The sequence below is a fragment of the Oryzias latipes genome, chromosome 3, assembly GCF_053564925.1.
Source record: "Oryzias latipes strain Hd-rR chromosome 3, Olatipes_Hd-rR_3.1".
Taxonomy (NCBI): Eukaryota; Metazoa; Chordata; class Actinopteri; order Beloniformes; family Adrianichthyidae; genus Oryzias; species Oryzias latipes.
In genome coordinates, this window is record NC_136239.1 from 12,554,264 (window position 1) to 12,570,223 (window position 15,960).

General features: G+C 39.9%; 1 protein-coding gene across 3 annotated transcripts in view; it reads left to right on the forward strand.

Moving 5' to 3' along the window:
- luzp2 (leucine zipper protein 2) overlaps window positions 1-15,960 on the forward strand; it is a 238,038-nt gene that overhangs the window by 184,714 nt on the left and 37,364 nt on the right. The gene's annotated exons all lie outside the window — the stretch shown is intronic.

Genomic DNA, 15,960 nt, shown 5'->3' on the forward strand with positions numbered 1-15,960 from the left:
CAAGGAAGCCTGTTATTGCTGTTCAAGTAAACGGTGCGTGCTCATTCCACATCCCCTGTGTGGGTGTTAAAAAATGAAGAAATTAGGCAATCAGAACGTAGTTTGTGTTGGCATCCCAGAGGGGTCTTAGGGGCACTTATGTATCACGGTTCTGCAGCATTTGGTCTGTCAGAAGCCAGTGCGAGCACCTTAATGCACCATATGACAGCATTACCCACAAGTCATACGTGCTTGTACCTTATAAATACCGTATTTTCCGGACTATAAGTCGCACCGGAGTATAAGTCGCACCAGCCCAAAAATGCATTATAAAGTAGAAAAAAACACAGATAAGTCGCACTGGACTATAAGTCGCATTTTGACGGGAAATTTATTTGACAAAATCTGAGACCAAGAACTAATAACTTGCACAACCTCATGTGACACAATCATAGCAGACTGTTTATCTCATAATTTCACAGTAATTCTTTCTCATATTTATTTATTCTTTTCATGAAGCATCATTGGCCAACTATTACTCTGTTTTCATCCTGTATTTGTAGAAACAGTTGTCATTTTTATTGCATTTCTGAATCTTTGAAATCATTGGAAAATAGAATATTATGTTGTTAGCCTTCAAGATCTTACTGTTAAAAAAATGTTGCTGATTCTCTGAGTCACTTAACATACTCTCAACACTTAACATACCTCATACATCCAATTGACCCAGGAACATCATCGCTGTTCCTCACAAATGAACATAACAGGAGGGTTAACAATGTATTTATTTCAATTTATTTCTAATATAAGTCGCTGCGGAGTATAAGTCGCACCCCTTGCCAAACTATGAAAAAAAGGGCGACTTATAGTCCGGAAAATACGGTACTTCAAAATGCACTTACCACACGGACCACAACGGTACATTCCATTTTCATGACGATGTGCCTCAAGGGAACTGCAACACACACCTGTGCTCCTCGTCCTTTATGGGCTCGGACAACAAAGGAAAACATGCAACCTCCTGGACGTGTACATGTGCCTAAGGCACTAGTTGCAGTCAGACACATTAACCAATCTGGCACTTGTCGCATTATCGGCGTCGTTCCATTCAGATGTTGGGCTCCTGGTAGGTCCTAAGTCAGTTTATGAACTGATCCTCAGTGGGGTTGCTTTGTCGCTAGTTTGGTGACTTTTCAGAACTTCCAGTTACTGTTTTTCAGGAACATGGCTAAATTATTATTATTGAACCTGCTTTCTTTTTTGTTATTTTGATTTTTCTTGGGGAGCTATTGAAACTGCAAAGCATTTCCAGGAAGTCACCCTTAAAAGTGTAGTGTAAAAATGGGGGTTGTCCCCCCTGAATTTAAACAAGTCTGTATCTAAATATAGCGTACCCTAAAACTGGGTTTTGAATCACTCCAACAAAAAAAAAAAAAAAAAAAGAGAAACAAACAAGAAGGCAACAGATATTGTGTAACTGAAATGGATATCAGCAAAAAAAACGATAATATATGTATAACAAAAAAGTGCTTAAAAAGAAAGAAACAGTAGTTTTATAAAAAAAAAAAAAAAAAAAAGAATACCAAGACACATAAAGCCATAAGCATGGATTAGGACATAATCTGAGCTACTGGAGGATTAGCAGTCTTTACACATCCCCCGTCTGAATTTTCAGAAGGAGAAACAGTGATGCGTGGAGTGTTGGTATTTTCATTTAACACAAACCAACTAAATCACATCATTAAGCTCATGATGCAATGCCCCAAACTCAGAACCCCCTCTAAAAAGACATTTATTTCAAAAAGTTATAAGATATATGTATATATGTGACCATAGTTAATAAAGTCTGACTGACAGCCTTATCTTTTGTATTACTAAATGCGCCGTATTGTTTGTTGCGCCTTATAGACAGTATATGACACCATATCAAAAATAGATCATTTATTGACGGTGCGCTCTTTAGTGCAGACTCTGTTTTGATTTATTCACAAAAGTTTCACCTTTATTTCATTTTTTGTACAGACTAAAAACTTGGTAGTAAAGTACAGTTGAAGCTATCCTTGTATTCTCTTCCACTTAACCTTTTTTTTCCCCCCAGTTTATTGGATTAATTTCATGCAACTTCACGGAAAGATACTGATGTTCTCGGGGGGGAACATCTGATAGCTCGGGAAACTTGCATCAGTGTCGAAGTTAAGGCCATTTGCTAAAGGAGGGTGATAAATGGCTTTAAATATGACGTTTAATCTATTTTATATCTGTGTGTATTTATCACCCATTTCCTATGCTGTCAAATGTATGGTACTGCTGCACAGTCAGGAGTTTGATGAAGGGTGTTGTTACTCCAGTATTTAGGCTCTGTTATCTCAAAAATTACATTTCCTTTTAGCGTTTGAAGATGATGAACACATGCAGTAACTTGAATTTTGCATATGCGGATAAAACAAATACACTGGATTTAGCAGGATTTTCTGTAGTGATGCTTTTCGGGGTGAGTGGCCGTGGGTAATTAATTACAAGGATCTTTTTGAATGAAGCTGACTACTATTATTATCTTGGGTATTGGGGCAATTAATAAGCAGGGAAACAGATTACCGTCTTCTGTACTTATTCATCTTTTTTTTAAATAATTGCTCAAAGTAATCGTCGAATAGGAGATTTATATGCATGTTTGTGAGTGCCGTGCAGAAGAGTTTCACAGTGTTTGAGAATCTTTCTGTAATACTGTGGCTTATCTGTACTTGCCCTTAGCTGTATATAGGAGTGTAACAATAAACGACTTAATCAATTTATAGTCTCGTGATTCAACCAGATTGATCTGTCTTAGGCAAGTTGTTAATTAAATCCACCTATACCATTATAAAATAGTTTTAAAATGAAATAAAGTGATTATATCAAGATTGGAAAATACCATTTTAAACTGGAATGTTGCCTAACCCAGGGCTTTATTGTGCCGGTCCCAATCCCGGATAAATGCGAGGGCTGTTTCAGGAAGGGCTTCTGACGTAAAATCTTTGCCACACCAAAGATTTAAATCAGACCATTTGGATTGAGACTTGGTAGGTTAATTTTACTACAATGTCAAAATGACCAAGTGCATCAGAGTGGACAACACACAAGTGATGGCAAAATGATGAATCCATCATTCCAGCCCAGTGTGGAACCACTTGAATTTAGCAAAGACATGTGACCGTACAGTGTGCTATTATGTTCTACTAATGTTCCCTTTGGAATATTTTGATGTGGAAAAACAACAATGGACGTTTTGGACGGATTTTAGGTCAGGGAATCAGATCGTTCAAAATGAACCAATGTCAGCTATGAATCGCATCAGCAACCACAAATTATGGCATTGATCAATTTGTTTAGAGGAGCTGATGAACGTGGAAAATGACAGGGAAAGAAGGGAGGAAGATGTGGTTGTTGTGGAGCAGGAAGTAGCAGAGATTGGAAAGGATGAGGTTAGGAAGGCTCTGAAAAGGATGAAGAGCGGAAAGGCCGTTGGTCCTGATGACGTACCTGTGGAGGTATGGAAGTGCTTAGGAGAGGCAGCAGTGGAATTTCTAACGAGTTTTTTCAATAGGATTCTAGAGAGTGAGAAGATGCCTGAGGAATGGAGGAGAAGCGTTCTGGTTCCGATCTTTAAGAACAAGGGTGACACGCAGAACTGCAGCAACTATAGAGGAATAAAGTTGATGAGCCACACAATGAAGCTGTGGGAAAGAGTAGTGGAAGCCAGGCTTAAGAAAGAGGTGGAGATTTGTGAGCAGCAGTATGGTTTCATGCCCCGTAAGAGCACCACTGATGCCATTTTTGCTTTGAGAATGTTGATGGAAAAGTACAGAGAAGGTCAGAAGGAGCTGCATTGTGTGTTCGTAGATTTAGAGAAGGCGTATGACAGGGTGCCGAGGGAGGAGCTGTGGTACTGTATGAGGTCGTCTGGAGTGGCAGAGAAGTATGTCAGAGTAGTTCAGGACATGTATGAGAGAAGTATGACGGTGGTGAGATATGCTGTAGGTCAGACAGAGGAGTTCAAGGTGGAGGTGGGACTACACCAAGGATCAGCTTTGAGTCCTTTTTTGTTTGCTATGCTGATGGACAGGCTGACAGACGAGGTAAGACAGGAATCTCCCTGGACAATGATGTTTGCGGATGACATTGTAATCTGCAGTGAGAGTAGAGAGCAGGTGGAGGAACAGCTAGAGAGGTGGAGGTTTGCTCTGGAAAGAAGAGGCATGAAGGTCAGTCATAGTAAGACAGAATACATGTGTCTGAACGAGAGGGATCAAGGTAGAAGCGTTAGGTTACAGGGGGCTGAGGTGAAGAAGGTGCAGGAGTTTAAGTACTTGGGGTCAACAGTTCAGTGTGATGGGGAGTGTGGAAAAGAGGTGAAGAGGCGAGTGCAGGCAGGTTGGAGCGGGTGAAGGAAAGTGTCAGGAGTGTTGTGTGACAGAAGAGTGTCAGCAAGACTCAAAGGAAAGGTGTACAAGACAGTGGTGAGACCAGCTCTGCTCTATGGGTTAGAGACGGTAGCAGTGAGACAGAGACAAGAGGCTGAGATGGAGGTAGCGGAGATGAAGATGTTGAGGTTCTCCTTAGGAGTGACCAGGTTAGACAGGATAAGGAACGAGTACATCAGAGGGACGGCTCATGTTGCCTGTGTTAGCGACAAAGTCAGAGAAGCCAGACTGAGATGGTTTGGACATGTTCAGAGGAGGGATAGTGGATATATTGGTAGAAGGATGTTGGAGATGGAGCTGCCTGGCAGGAGGGCAAGAGGACGGCCAAAGAGGAGATACATGGATGTCTTGACAGAGGACATGAAGTTGGCTAATGTTAGGGTAGAAGATGTTCATGATAGAGTGAGGTGGAAAAGGATGATTCGCTGTGGCGACCCCTGATGGGAAAAGCCGAAAGAGAAAGAAGAAGATCAATTTGTTTAGAGATGAATTATTGGGGCTGCACGGTGGCGCAGTGGTTAGCGCTCTTGCCTCACAGCAAGAAGGCTTTTTTGGTTCAAGTCCCGGCTGGGGGACCTGAACCAGAACATCAATGGGGGACCTTTCTGTGTGGAGTTTGCATGTTCTCCCCGTGCATGCGTGGGTTTTCTCTGGGATCTCCGGCTTCCTCCCACTGTCCAAAAACATGCTTCATAGGTTGATTGGCAACTCTAAATTGACCATAGGTGTGAGTGTGAGAGTGAATGGACGTGTGATTGAGGATATTCTACCCTGCGACAGACTGGCGACCAGTCCAGGGCATCCCTTGCCTACGCCCAAGTGGCCGGGATAGGCTCCGGCAACCCCGTGACCCCGAAAGGGGAAAACGGTCAAGAAGATGAATGATGAATGAATGAATGAATGAATTATTGCACCTTTAAGAACTGGACTGATTGACTCCTCCCCCTGGTGTTCCAAACAAGAAGTACCAGCTGGCTCCAAGAAGCCAAAATCCCATAGACTTCTATAGAGAATTAACAACTATTCTTGCTCTGATACACGTTCTTGCTAATCCAAGGTTTTTTTTAAGTTTTTATAGCGCAAGTTATTCAAGTTATGAAATGACCAATCAGATGTCTCAATAAAAGCATGTGGTCTTGTATCGACAATTTGAAGTATTTGATTGACAGATTCTCCTGAGCTTGCTTTCAATTTGAAGCTGTGTTGACTTCCAACGCACTCACTTCTAATTGGTGAAAAAGGTTGCCACAGAAATGTTGACCAATCACTGCTTGCTGATGATTTCTGGTTCCAACGACATTCATAAAGTGAAAACAGAGCGACTAAATTGACCTAATTTTGACCGGAACTAAGCCATTTTTTGATGTGTGACATCATACTCCAGTCCAGTTCTCTTATGCCGTCAGTGGTTCTTGCACAAAGAAACAGTGAATCTTACATCCAAATAGTTTGCATGAAACTGAAATTTTAGTGCTTTATCCTGACAATCAAGGAAAAATGTGAAAATAGATCCATGGGAAATCTCATTTGTCTTGATAAAATCCACATCATCCTTCATCCTTGTCTTATCTTCCTTTTTGCATCATCAAGTTTGAACTCAATACCGTTGTAATTGAGCGACCAGCAAAAGAGATCATGCAGGATGTTTCTAAATGCCAGGTAACGTAAAAGCGCCTCAGGTCTCATCTAGGAATTGGAAATCAAAGTAGCGTCCACACATACTTTTTTGATGTTGAGTAATATTGATTATATGTTGCTTTGGGATATATTTTAGAACTCTGTCAGCTGTAAAATATTGTTTATCTACATTTAACATGTGAATAATCTATCTATTCAGAGAAAAAGAGGGGGAATGTTTATCATAAAGATTGAAACAGAATATGAAGATTGGCCAGTGAATTTCAGGCTTTTAAGCAAACCACCAGCTTTCTTGAAGTAGCATGTGTCATTCAGTCATCCCTTCACAAACAAGGCAATGCATTTTAAAGGGGTTGGAGCTGTAGCAGGTCTGTCATAGTGCAGCATTCCCGCTGTGATTCTTCATGGAAATGTATGCGGAGGATGTGTGAGCAATCTCACTGAAGCGTCCCCATCTATTCACGAGGACTCACCTCTGATTTTACATGAACTGGTGTGTATTTTGGATTTGTACTTTCTAAAATTTAAAACGATTTCTTCAAAGTCAAATCCCTTAAAGGCTATTTTAAAACATGCCATTGACATTTTTTTCTTCAAATACTAGACCCCTTAATAGACTCCTTGCACATGACGTCCAAGCGCCTGCATGAGTCAAACTGTAGGAGTCAAACAGCGTGCGTCGCTACCGCGGATCTTTGTCGGGTCGACCTTTTTTCGTGTCCATTCGACTGTCTGCCTCTATCAGTTCCCTTCTTGTTGCCAGCAAGACAAAATAAAGGGCAGAAAGATCTGCTACAGATCAGAATCGACGTCTGGCGTCAGTTCTTACGGAGCCCCTCCCCCTACAGCAGCGAGGCCGTGAGGAAGAGGTCGCTGTGCGTTCATCAGAGGACTGGGTTACATATTGTAATGATGTTTGCCTAAAGATTGACAAAAAAAACATTCATATACCAACAAGTCAATAAGCATCAGCAGCTTAATGTTGCAATAATATTTTATCATCCACATGGTTCGGGTGAGGATGACGAAGACTGACAGAGAATCAAACAGCTCAGGAACATTCAGGCTCTGCAGGAACATGTGGTGCTGCTTCCTCACATTTGTATGTATTGAGTTTTTCTCCATTATCTCATTTACCGTTAAAAACAAACATAGTACTGGATGTCACCGGATAAAATCCAAGCAGAACCCATCTCCCATCCCTATGAAGACATATGACATGTGTAACCACAGGCATAGCTGACACAAAATGTCAGGCTACCACCCTTTCCGTTTGACTGTACCGATCCATCGTTTTCTGGCTTTATCGAGTGGAAAGCTGTATAAAAAGACGCTTTTTTTTCCATTGTTGTGATAACCAACAGCTATGCATGAGTACCATGATGAGATCTAGTGTATATTTCTCTACACCAAGTCACAGATTTTCGCCGTGAGATGTATCAAACTATTGCGTGCTTGACTCCCAATATGGTGGACGATGGGAAAAGCCTGACAATAAATGTAAAGGGGTCTATAGTAGAGAAATTGCTTTTGAATGAAGCTGACTACTAATGGTATCTTGGGTATTGGGGCAATTAATATTTTGTAATTGCTTCACTGTGCTTCACTGAAAAAAATGTGTTTCTTGTTAGAGCAAAGAGGTTAATTTTGAGTGTTTTATTACACTTCCAAGGAAATGTAGAATTTAATGTAACTAAACTGTTTTTTTCTCTTTCTTGAAACATGACTTACTGTCTTTTTTCTTTTTTATCAAGCTGGATTTATTAGTAGTTTTTTTTAATACTTTAAGTGAATTTGATCATTTATATTTTTTGAACATAGAAACGTCTAAGCATTTGTCTGTGTGCTTATCCTTTAATAAAAAATTAGGAACAAACATAAGAGAAAAATATGATACAAAGACTGGATTTACTTGAGAATCCATGCACTTCATTTTTGAAGTGTGAGTTGAGTAATAGCCCAAAGCTTTAATAGTTAGTGGGGGAAAAAAAACATGAATGAATACAGTTGTATTTTTGTGTCTTTTTAATCCAGTGTATTCAGACTGGACAATTTGATTCCAAAAACAAGAGTTTGTTTACCTCGATAATCCAGAACAACTTTTCAGTCTGAATACACCCAAGCGGACTCTGGTCTGGGACCACAAACCACTCTCTGATCCATCATTGGAGGTGGTTTCTGTTCATTTCCAATGGTTGTAGTTGTAGAGTTAGATAAGTTAATTCTTCTCTATGAGCTCTGGCACATCGCCTGTCCGTCCTGGGGAGGATCCCTCCTTCATGTGGACACCCCTGAGGTTTCTTTTATTTTGTTCCCGGAATCCATTCTTGTTTTTTGTTTTCTTGTGGAGTTTTACCTTACTGAGAAGGAAGGTCTACGGGCAGGGATACCCAGTTTAGCTAGTCTGTTTAGTTTAGTTTTTACCTAATTAATTCTATGAATTTATGTTCTTATACAATTACCAGTATGAAGCCCATGAAGATGGCTATAGTTGTAATATTGGACTATGGAAATAACATTGAATTGAATTGGACTGAATTGAATTGAATCGAACTGAATTGGACTGGGCTTCGGTTCGCTCTGAGATTCCTCAGTCTGAATACAATCCGTTCCCAGAGTGGAACATCTGAACCAAAACCGCCACTGATGTGACGTCATCCTAAAAGCTACCTTCTAAGTTACTTAACAGAATTCTCTCAAAACAACGCCATTACACCACAACAATGAGACACGGCAACTTATTGAAATGTGATTGGATGAATTCAGACTCATCAAAACAACTTTTAACGTGACATACATTGCTTCTCACTGTTTTCCCGACTATCTATATGTCATAAATACTTATCAGCGTACCTTCTTAGATGTCTTCCTGCCAGTGACCGCCCAGCATGCCTCCACCAGATCAAAAAATTGAGTAAAAGGTGTTGTATCTGACGTTCATATTTGCACTTTGCAATCCTACAAGGGTTTGTAGGATTGATGCTTTGCATCACCCTCATAATTCATGGCCAATGAGTGAAGATATCTTCAGTCAGTTATTTTTTTTCACAAGCTTTGGTTCGAATCAGGAAAGATCACTTGACGGCAGTCTGAATACAGACCAAACGCAAGGTTCAGACTTGATCCGGACCAAATTAAGCAGAATCGGTCCACACCAAATGATTTTTCCAATCTGAATACACCTTTAATTACATTTGATCTTTATACAAATGAAGCTTTTACAGTATTGTGTCGGTTCAGTTCCCTTTATTTACAGTTGCACCTTTAACCCAATTAACCATTTGTTACTTTTTGACACACCCACTTCAGAGACGGTTATTTCCTTAGCACGATCTAAGTGTTCCTTAAAAACAATTTGATATAACTTGCTATATGTTTTTTGCCTTGCAGTTCATCATCATTCCACTAGGGGCGGTAGGAGGGCTTTCCCAACTCATTTCAAAATGCCTGCTTTCATTACATCTCAGATACAGCTTTGGTTCAGTTTTTCAGCTTTATGGTGAAAATACCTAATATATCATCATTAATTTTCTAAATAACTACTTGATGTATTAAAATAATGCAAATTTGATTGATATTTAATTCCTTATAATACAATCACACCATGTTAAATACACTGACGGGGGCTCACAGGGTTTTTAATTGTCTGGTATGAATCTCAGTTTTTAGACCTAACAGTGCATAAACTTGAATTCCCTTTCAGTTTAGGCAATCAGAAAATGTGAAACAAGTATTTGTAAGCGCCACATGAACTATCATGTTACTAAAGAAAAAATAATACAAACAAAATCAGCTCAAAAAGTTACTTCTTGCATATATTGTTTAGACTGGATATATAAAACAAAGGGGGAAAAATTGCTTTTATTGATCCCGAAAGCTTGAAATTCAGAGGTAAAGAAGCTGTGACAGAGCAAAATACTTGGAGCAAGTGAAAGTATCATTTAATAGCATCAGTTGTGCCTGAAGGACACCAATAATCTCGGCCTAAAAAAAGATGTCTAAGGGGAGGAGGAAAAGTGGGAAGATGGAATATTTCAAGATGGATTGAAGAAGTTGAAAAGTAGTGCAACAACCCTTAGGGGGAAAAAAATTGAGGGGGACTTGGTTGCGGACAAGATGGCGCCCAGGCATCATTAGCTGGAAGCGGAAATTCTAAAAGCTTTTAGAATTTTAGCACCTCTTATTAAAACTTTTTCATGGGAACAAACGGTTCAGAGTGGAAAATTAGCTTAAAACCGGTAATCGTCTAATTCCTTTCAAAAAGGATGTTGACAAAAGTGTTCAGATTTATAAAACTTTGGCTACGGCCTTTACATTCCTTCGACAATTCTAACTTTTTAACCCACACCGCGAACATGAATCCACGGATTCTGTCACTGAAAAAAGTCGGGTTTGGGCTGGTAGACATTACTTTATATGCATTTCTCTGAAAAGCTGCTTTAAAGTGTTGCTCACCGTCTCAAAGGCGCTTTTCTCTGCGGATCAGCTGACAGAGACATCTTCGGTGTTAAAGTCTTAATGTTTAAAGCTGAAGAAATAAAAAAACATAGGGTCACCATTTAAATTAGTGCTTTTTTGCAAAAAAAAAAGTATTTTCTGACCGGGGAGGAGGGGACGAGATGTAAACTTCCGGTTCCAGCTTATGATGTCAGGGAACCATATTGTTGTTTGGGACCTTGTCCTCTTAAAAAAAAAAAATCAAGGTCGCAGACCACTCTGTGAAAGTTAATGCACTTTTTTTCTACGAGCATGCTGTGGGCAACAGGTCGTAGTGAACACTTTAAAGACATACTAAGGTAAATAAGGGTGAAATACATTAGACGCTGGCACATCACACAGATTTTTCAAACCCTGCGCTCTGCACAAGGAGCCCATTAATGCTGTTCAGGTGATAAGTATGCACCTCAATAGACTAAAGTGAGGTGTGAGGGCAACGTCTTACAGCATCACGTGTACGTCAGAAGTGCGAGTAACTTACATTATCCTAACAAATATTTAATGATATATTTACCACACACACGAAAAATCGTAGATCCCATTTTCAACGACGTCCCTTGTGGTGGCCACAGGACATACCTGTGCTTCCTTTAAGATGTGGCCACTCTGCTCTCTGTCATCTCACGGACCCAGATAACCCAAAAACCCACAACCCTAGTATGGATGCATGTGACTAAGGCCTAAGCTGTCATATCAAGTTATTAGAAAATATATTTTCTCTTATAATAGGAAAGTGGGAATCTCGTTCATCTATACATGTGCGTCACTAATTAGATGACAAGGCATTTAGCTACCTTAACCCTTGGGCTATCTTAGATGACCCCACCCTTGCATTGACGTGTTCTCCCTACAAAGTCAAAGGTGGATAAAGGTGGAAAGATTTCAGGTAATCCATGGACACGAGTGAAGTTCACAAATCATTGAAGAAAAAAGGTTCAGAGCACTGTCTAGTGGGTCTAGATGACCCAACTCCCAATGTTAGAGTGCCTAGGATAGCACAAGGGTTAAGAGAGTCATAGTTACTCCCGCACTTTACCTGCGCTTCATTGAATTTCTTCACTTTGACATTCAGAGCACTGGGCAGAAATCACATCACGTCAACACCCGCCGCGGCCCCTTGCGAGGCTTTGCTTGAATTAAACAGTCGAATTCCCCTGGTCCGCACCAGTTCTAAGTCAGCTGCTAGGTGCCGGCTGTGGCAGCCCGCCTGGATGTTTGTGTTTTCTCTAAAAGTAACTGCTATAGTTACGCCTTAGTCACCTTCCATCCTTATGGGGATTGACCTGTTGACCTGCGTGGGCGCATCTTACCATTCCCTTGAGTCCTGTGCGACCACCTTAAGGGACGTCATGAGAAAGGAAGGTACGGTACGATTGCCGTGCGTGTGGAAAAAATATTTTGTGAAGTATGATGTAAGTAAGTAAGTAAGTTTTATTTATATAGCTCCTTTCACAGAAAAAAATCACAAAGCGCTGAACAATAAAAAACATACAATACAGTAAAAGCTGAAAAACAAGCAATTAAATATAATGTAAAGCAAAACTAAATTGAAGCAAAATAAACATAGAATAAAGATAACAATGAAACCAGTCAGCTAAAAGCATTTTTGAATAAAAGTGTCTTCAGTTGACTTTTAAAAGAATGGACGGTGTCGGCCACACAAAGGGACAGAGGGAGGGCATTCCAGAGTCTGGGGGCTATTGCCTGGAACGACCGGTCACCTCTGGTTTTATACTTGGTAGATGGTAGATACTGTTGAACGGTGCCCTTTACGCAGGACTCTAGTCAATAGTAAGGTGTGCGCACTGGCTCTTTACTGTACAAGTGCAACTGCTGCATTCACAGGGTGTACATGTAATACATAAGTGCCCATAAGACGCCCACATAAACTACACTCTGATACATTTCTGCATTTCTAACAGCCAATCTATCCAAGGGACGCTCAGGAGGGGTTGTAACACCAGTTAAAATCAAACTAGCACTAATGCAACTTAATTATTAAAGCCAGACTTAATGTTTCAAGATCATTCTGGCTTTGGGTGGCTAATTTCCCATCACACATCACTGGACTAAACTGCTCATTTCCTGCCAAATCACATGAAGATGTCAGATTTTACATAACTTTCATGACAAAATTTAACATAAAAAATTCTTTATTAGAGTAGATGTTTAATGTTTAATGAACTTAAGATCCTTAGAAGAGATGGGCAGTGACATCCATCAGAAAAATCTTTTAGCGGGTGCTGGCACTTAGGCGCTTCTTAAGAGCTTCAACACCCTTTTCATTGCTACGAGTGAAACATTGAGTCTCTTTTTCTGTAACCTGCTTAAGTGGTCCAGTATTTTTCTGGTTAGGATTGTTTTCCTTAAGAAAGTGCTGCATGTCTTTTCCCATTTCATTTGAAAACATCGTAAATGAAAGATGTTCTGAAGATGCGAGTCAGCCTTTGAACTCATCTGCGGAACATTTTCCTTCCTTCAGGTTATGCTTTTGTTTACGGCGTGCTGCTTTGCAGCTTTCATCCAGGCGGTTCTAGCTGTGAGTCAGATTTGTTTAAAAAAAAAAAAAAGGAAAAAATGATTACCTGGCAGGAAACAGAACCGGCATGGTTTATGTAAATTTGCAGAAACAATAAAACATGGTTAGATCTGAAGTGGAGAATATTAGTTATTTGAAAAACAGCCTAAAACAGATGTCAGGTTGAGCCGTTAATCAAAATAATCTGTTTAGAAAATTTTCCCTAAAACCATTTTATTTATTTTTAAAATTAATATTGCATAATTATTGCATCAAGTACATTCCATGTATTGTAATACGAAATCAAATAAGCATTAAAGAAATAAATTATACATTATTAACAAGACATGTTTGACCAAAACAGTTTTAAAAAATGTTATTTTATCTTAATTGAGTTGCTTAAAACACTATTTTTTAATTAGATTTAAAAGCTTGTTGCAGATTTTCCCTTAACCCCTTAAAAAAGTCACACGCCAACTTTGGCCTCATCTGACTTTTTTCTATAAAAATTATAATAATACACCACAAACTTTATTAACAGCATCCTTGGGGCATTAGACAGCTGATTGCTGAATATTCTGCATTATTATTGTAAGATATAAAAAACAACTGTCACAATAAATCCATATTTGGAGTTAGGACTCCTGGTTTTTGTCTATTTCATGTAGCTGTCTTTTATTATGAGGTCAAATGCTCTTCTTCTGTTTCCTCACTGACTTATTTCCACAAAAAAACGTCCCAAATACATTTGCTTTTTATTGCCTTTACCAGCGGGGGGGGGGGGGGGGGGGTAATTTAACAGCTGCTTTAAGAAAGTAGCAAATGTATTTTTCGTCATGTGACCGAGCGACTTGAGATGCATCAAGAAAGAGTCACTTGTGGTGGAGAGGATCCAGTAGTTTTCATTCTCTGCGGGCTGGCACCAACTGTCCCAGGGACCGGTATCGGTCCGCAGTGCGTGGGTTGGGGACCACTGCCTATATACATTTCCAGTACTTAAAACACATTTTATGTTTACTGCATTCCTGGACAGTTTTTACTAAATAAAATAAGCTATTTTCTCTGTTCATTATAAGTACACAGTATATAATAATTCTGCCCCTTTGGGTTAGTGGAGCTGACACAAATAAAGCACAAAGACAAGTGGAAAATGCTAAAATAACAAACAACAGAATCCAAATCGAAGCTTTGCTAGTGTGTTTTTGGGTCTTGCTATTAATAATAAAAAGAAATGATACATATTTTGCAGAACAAAAGTGGCAAAGATTTAAGCTAGATACCTTGCCAAGTGGTTCCTTAGGGACAAAGCTAGAATTTAACAGCTCCGCCATCCTCCTCTCAAACACAATGAGTCACAGTGACAGATTTCATGAATCTTCTTAGAAAAGTTTCAGGGAGCTGGAAACTTCACCGAGCTTACAATATCACTGAGTTGTTGTGTGTAGTTCTTAACTGTTTAAAATGCAGGCTCCGTCTGTACTGGATCCACACAGAGTTATGGGATAGATGCCACAGTTAGTCGAACATAACTTCATTATTAATACGACAAAAACAAAAATAATTTGAATTATGTTATAAATATTTTCGTCTTCATGCTGCAATAGGACATGTAACAAATATATATCCCTGTACTGATAAAAATAAGCTTTAATACTTTTTTTTAAAACAAAATATACTTTTTATTCAACAGTAACCTGTGTGCTATCCTAGGCACTTTTTCTTCAATGATTTGTGATCTTCACTGGTGTCCATGGATTACATGAAATCCTCTTCACCTTTATCCACCTTTGTCAAGCTAAGGATTAACACTTCAATGTAAGGATGGGGTCATCTGGACCCCATAGGATAGCACAAGGGTTAAGGCTTTGGACTTATGCACCCGCCCTGGGGTTAAGTACGGGTGCTGCTGGTTTTTGGGTTGTCCTGGTATATGGAGGGTCATAGACAGAAGCATCTTAAGGGGAGCGGAGGTGTGTCTTGCAGTTCCCTTGAAGCTTTTGCGGCCACCTTATGTCTTAATCACAATTTCCATTACGAGCGGATATGTGGACAAAATCTGGGCAAACCTGCAAATATCAAGATTGTAGATGGCCATAGAGAGAAAGTTGTTCATGTACATTTTATTTTACAGGCATGCTGCGAGGGTAGGTAAAGGGGAAGTAGATGAGACGCAGGTATGTCTTATGGCAGCGGTCCCCAACCTCCGGGGCCCACAGACCGGTACCGGTCACCGATCATTTGTTACCTGGCCGCACAGAAAGAATAAATACATTACTTACATTACTTCCATTTTATTTATTTCGGAATCTGAAAGATTGCCGAAAACGTGCAGCACTGTCTGGGTCAAACCCCAGCTGGGTGCATTTGACTACGCCATTGAGGGGTGTAAGTGAATCGTAGAGTACTTACTACATATAGGTGATGCTGCTGTATGGTGCGACTAGGCTGCGCTCCAGTTGTTAGGAAGGTGTGTGCACTGCAAGTTCGCACCGCAAGACGAAGAGTTTTCTAGCTTATAGAAAAAGCAAGAGAGACTGCTGTGAAAGGGGAGGTTTTTTTAAATACATACAAAAACACTCATGTGTGCAGGCCTCCTGGATAAAAGATAAGTGTCACACTTGCAGTACTGTTCACAACTGATAAAGTACAAAAGGAGGGCATTCACAGGGCAAGTTTCACTTTGAATCAAGGTGTTTTTTTTCTTATTTATTTTTTTTGCATACCACCCAGTTCCAGTCTTGTAAAGGGTTTGCAATGAATGCTGACCGGAAAGGCAACACTGTTCAGGCTGTCCGATGACTCAGAAAGACCCTGTGAATCGCTTGCAGAGCTCAGTGTTCATGCCGTGAGCAGCTTTGAGGATGTGTC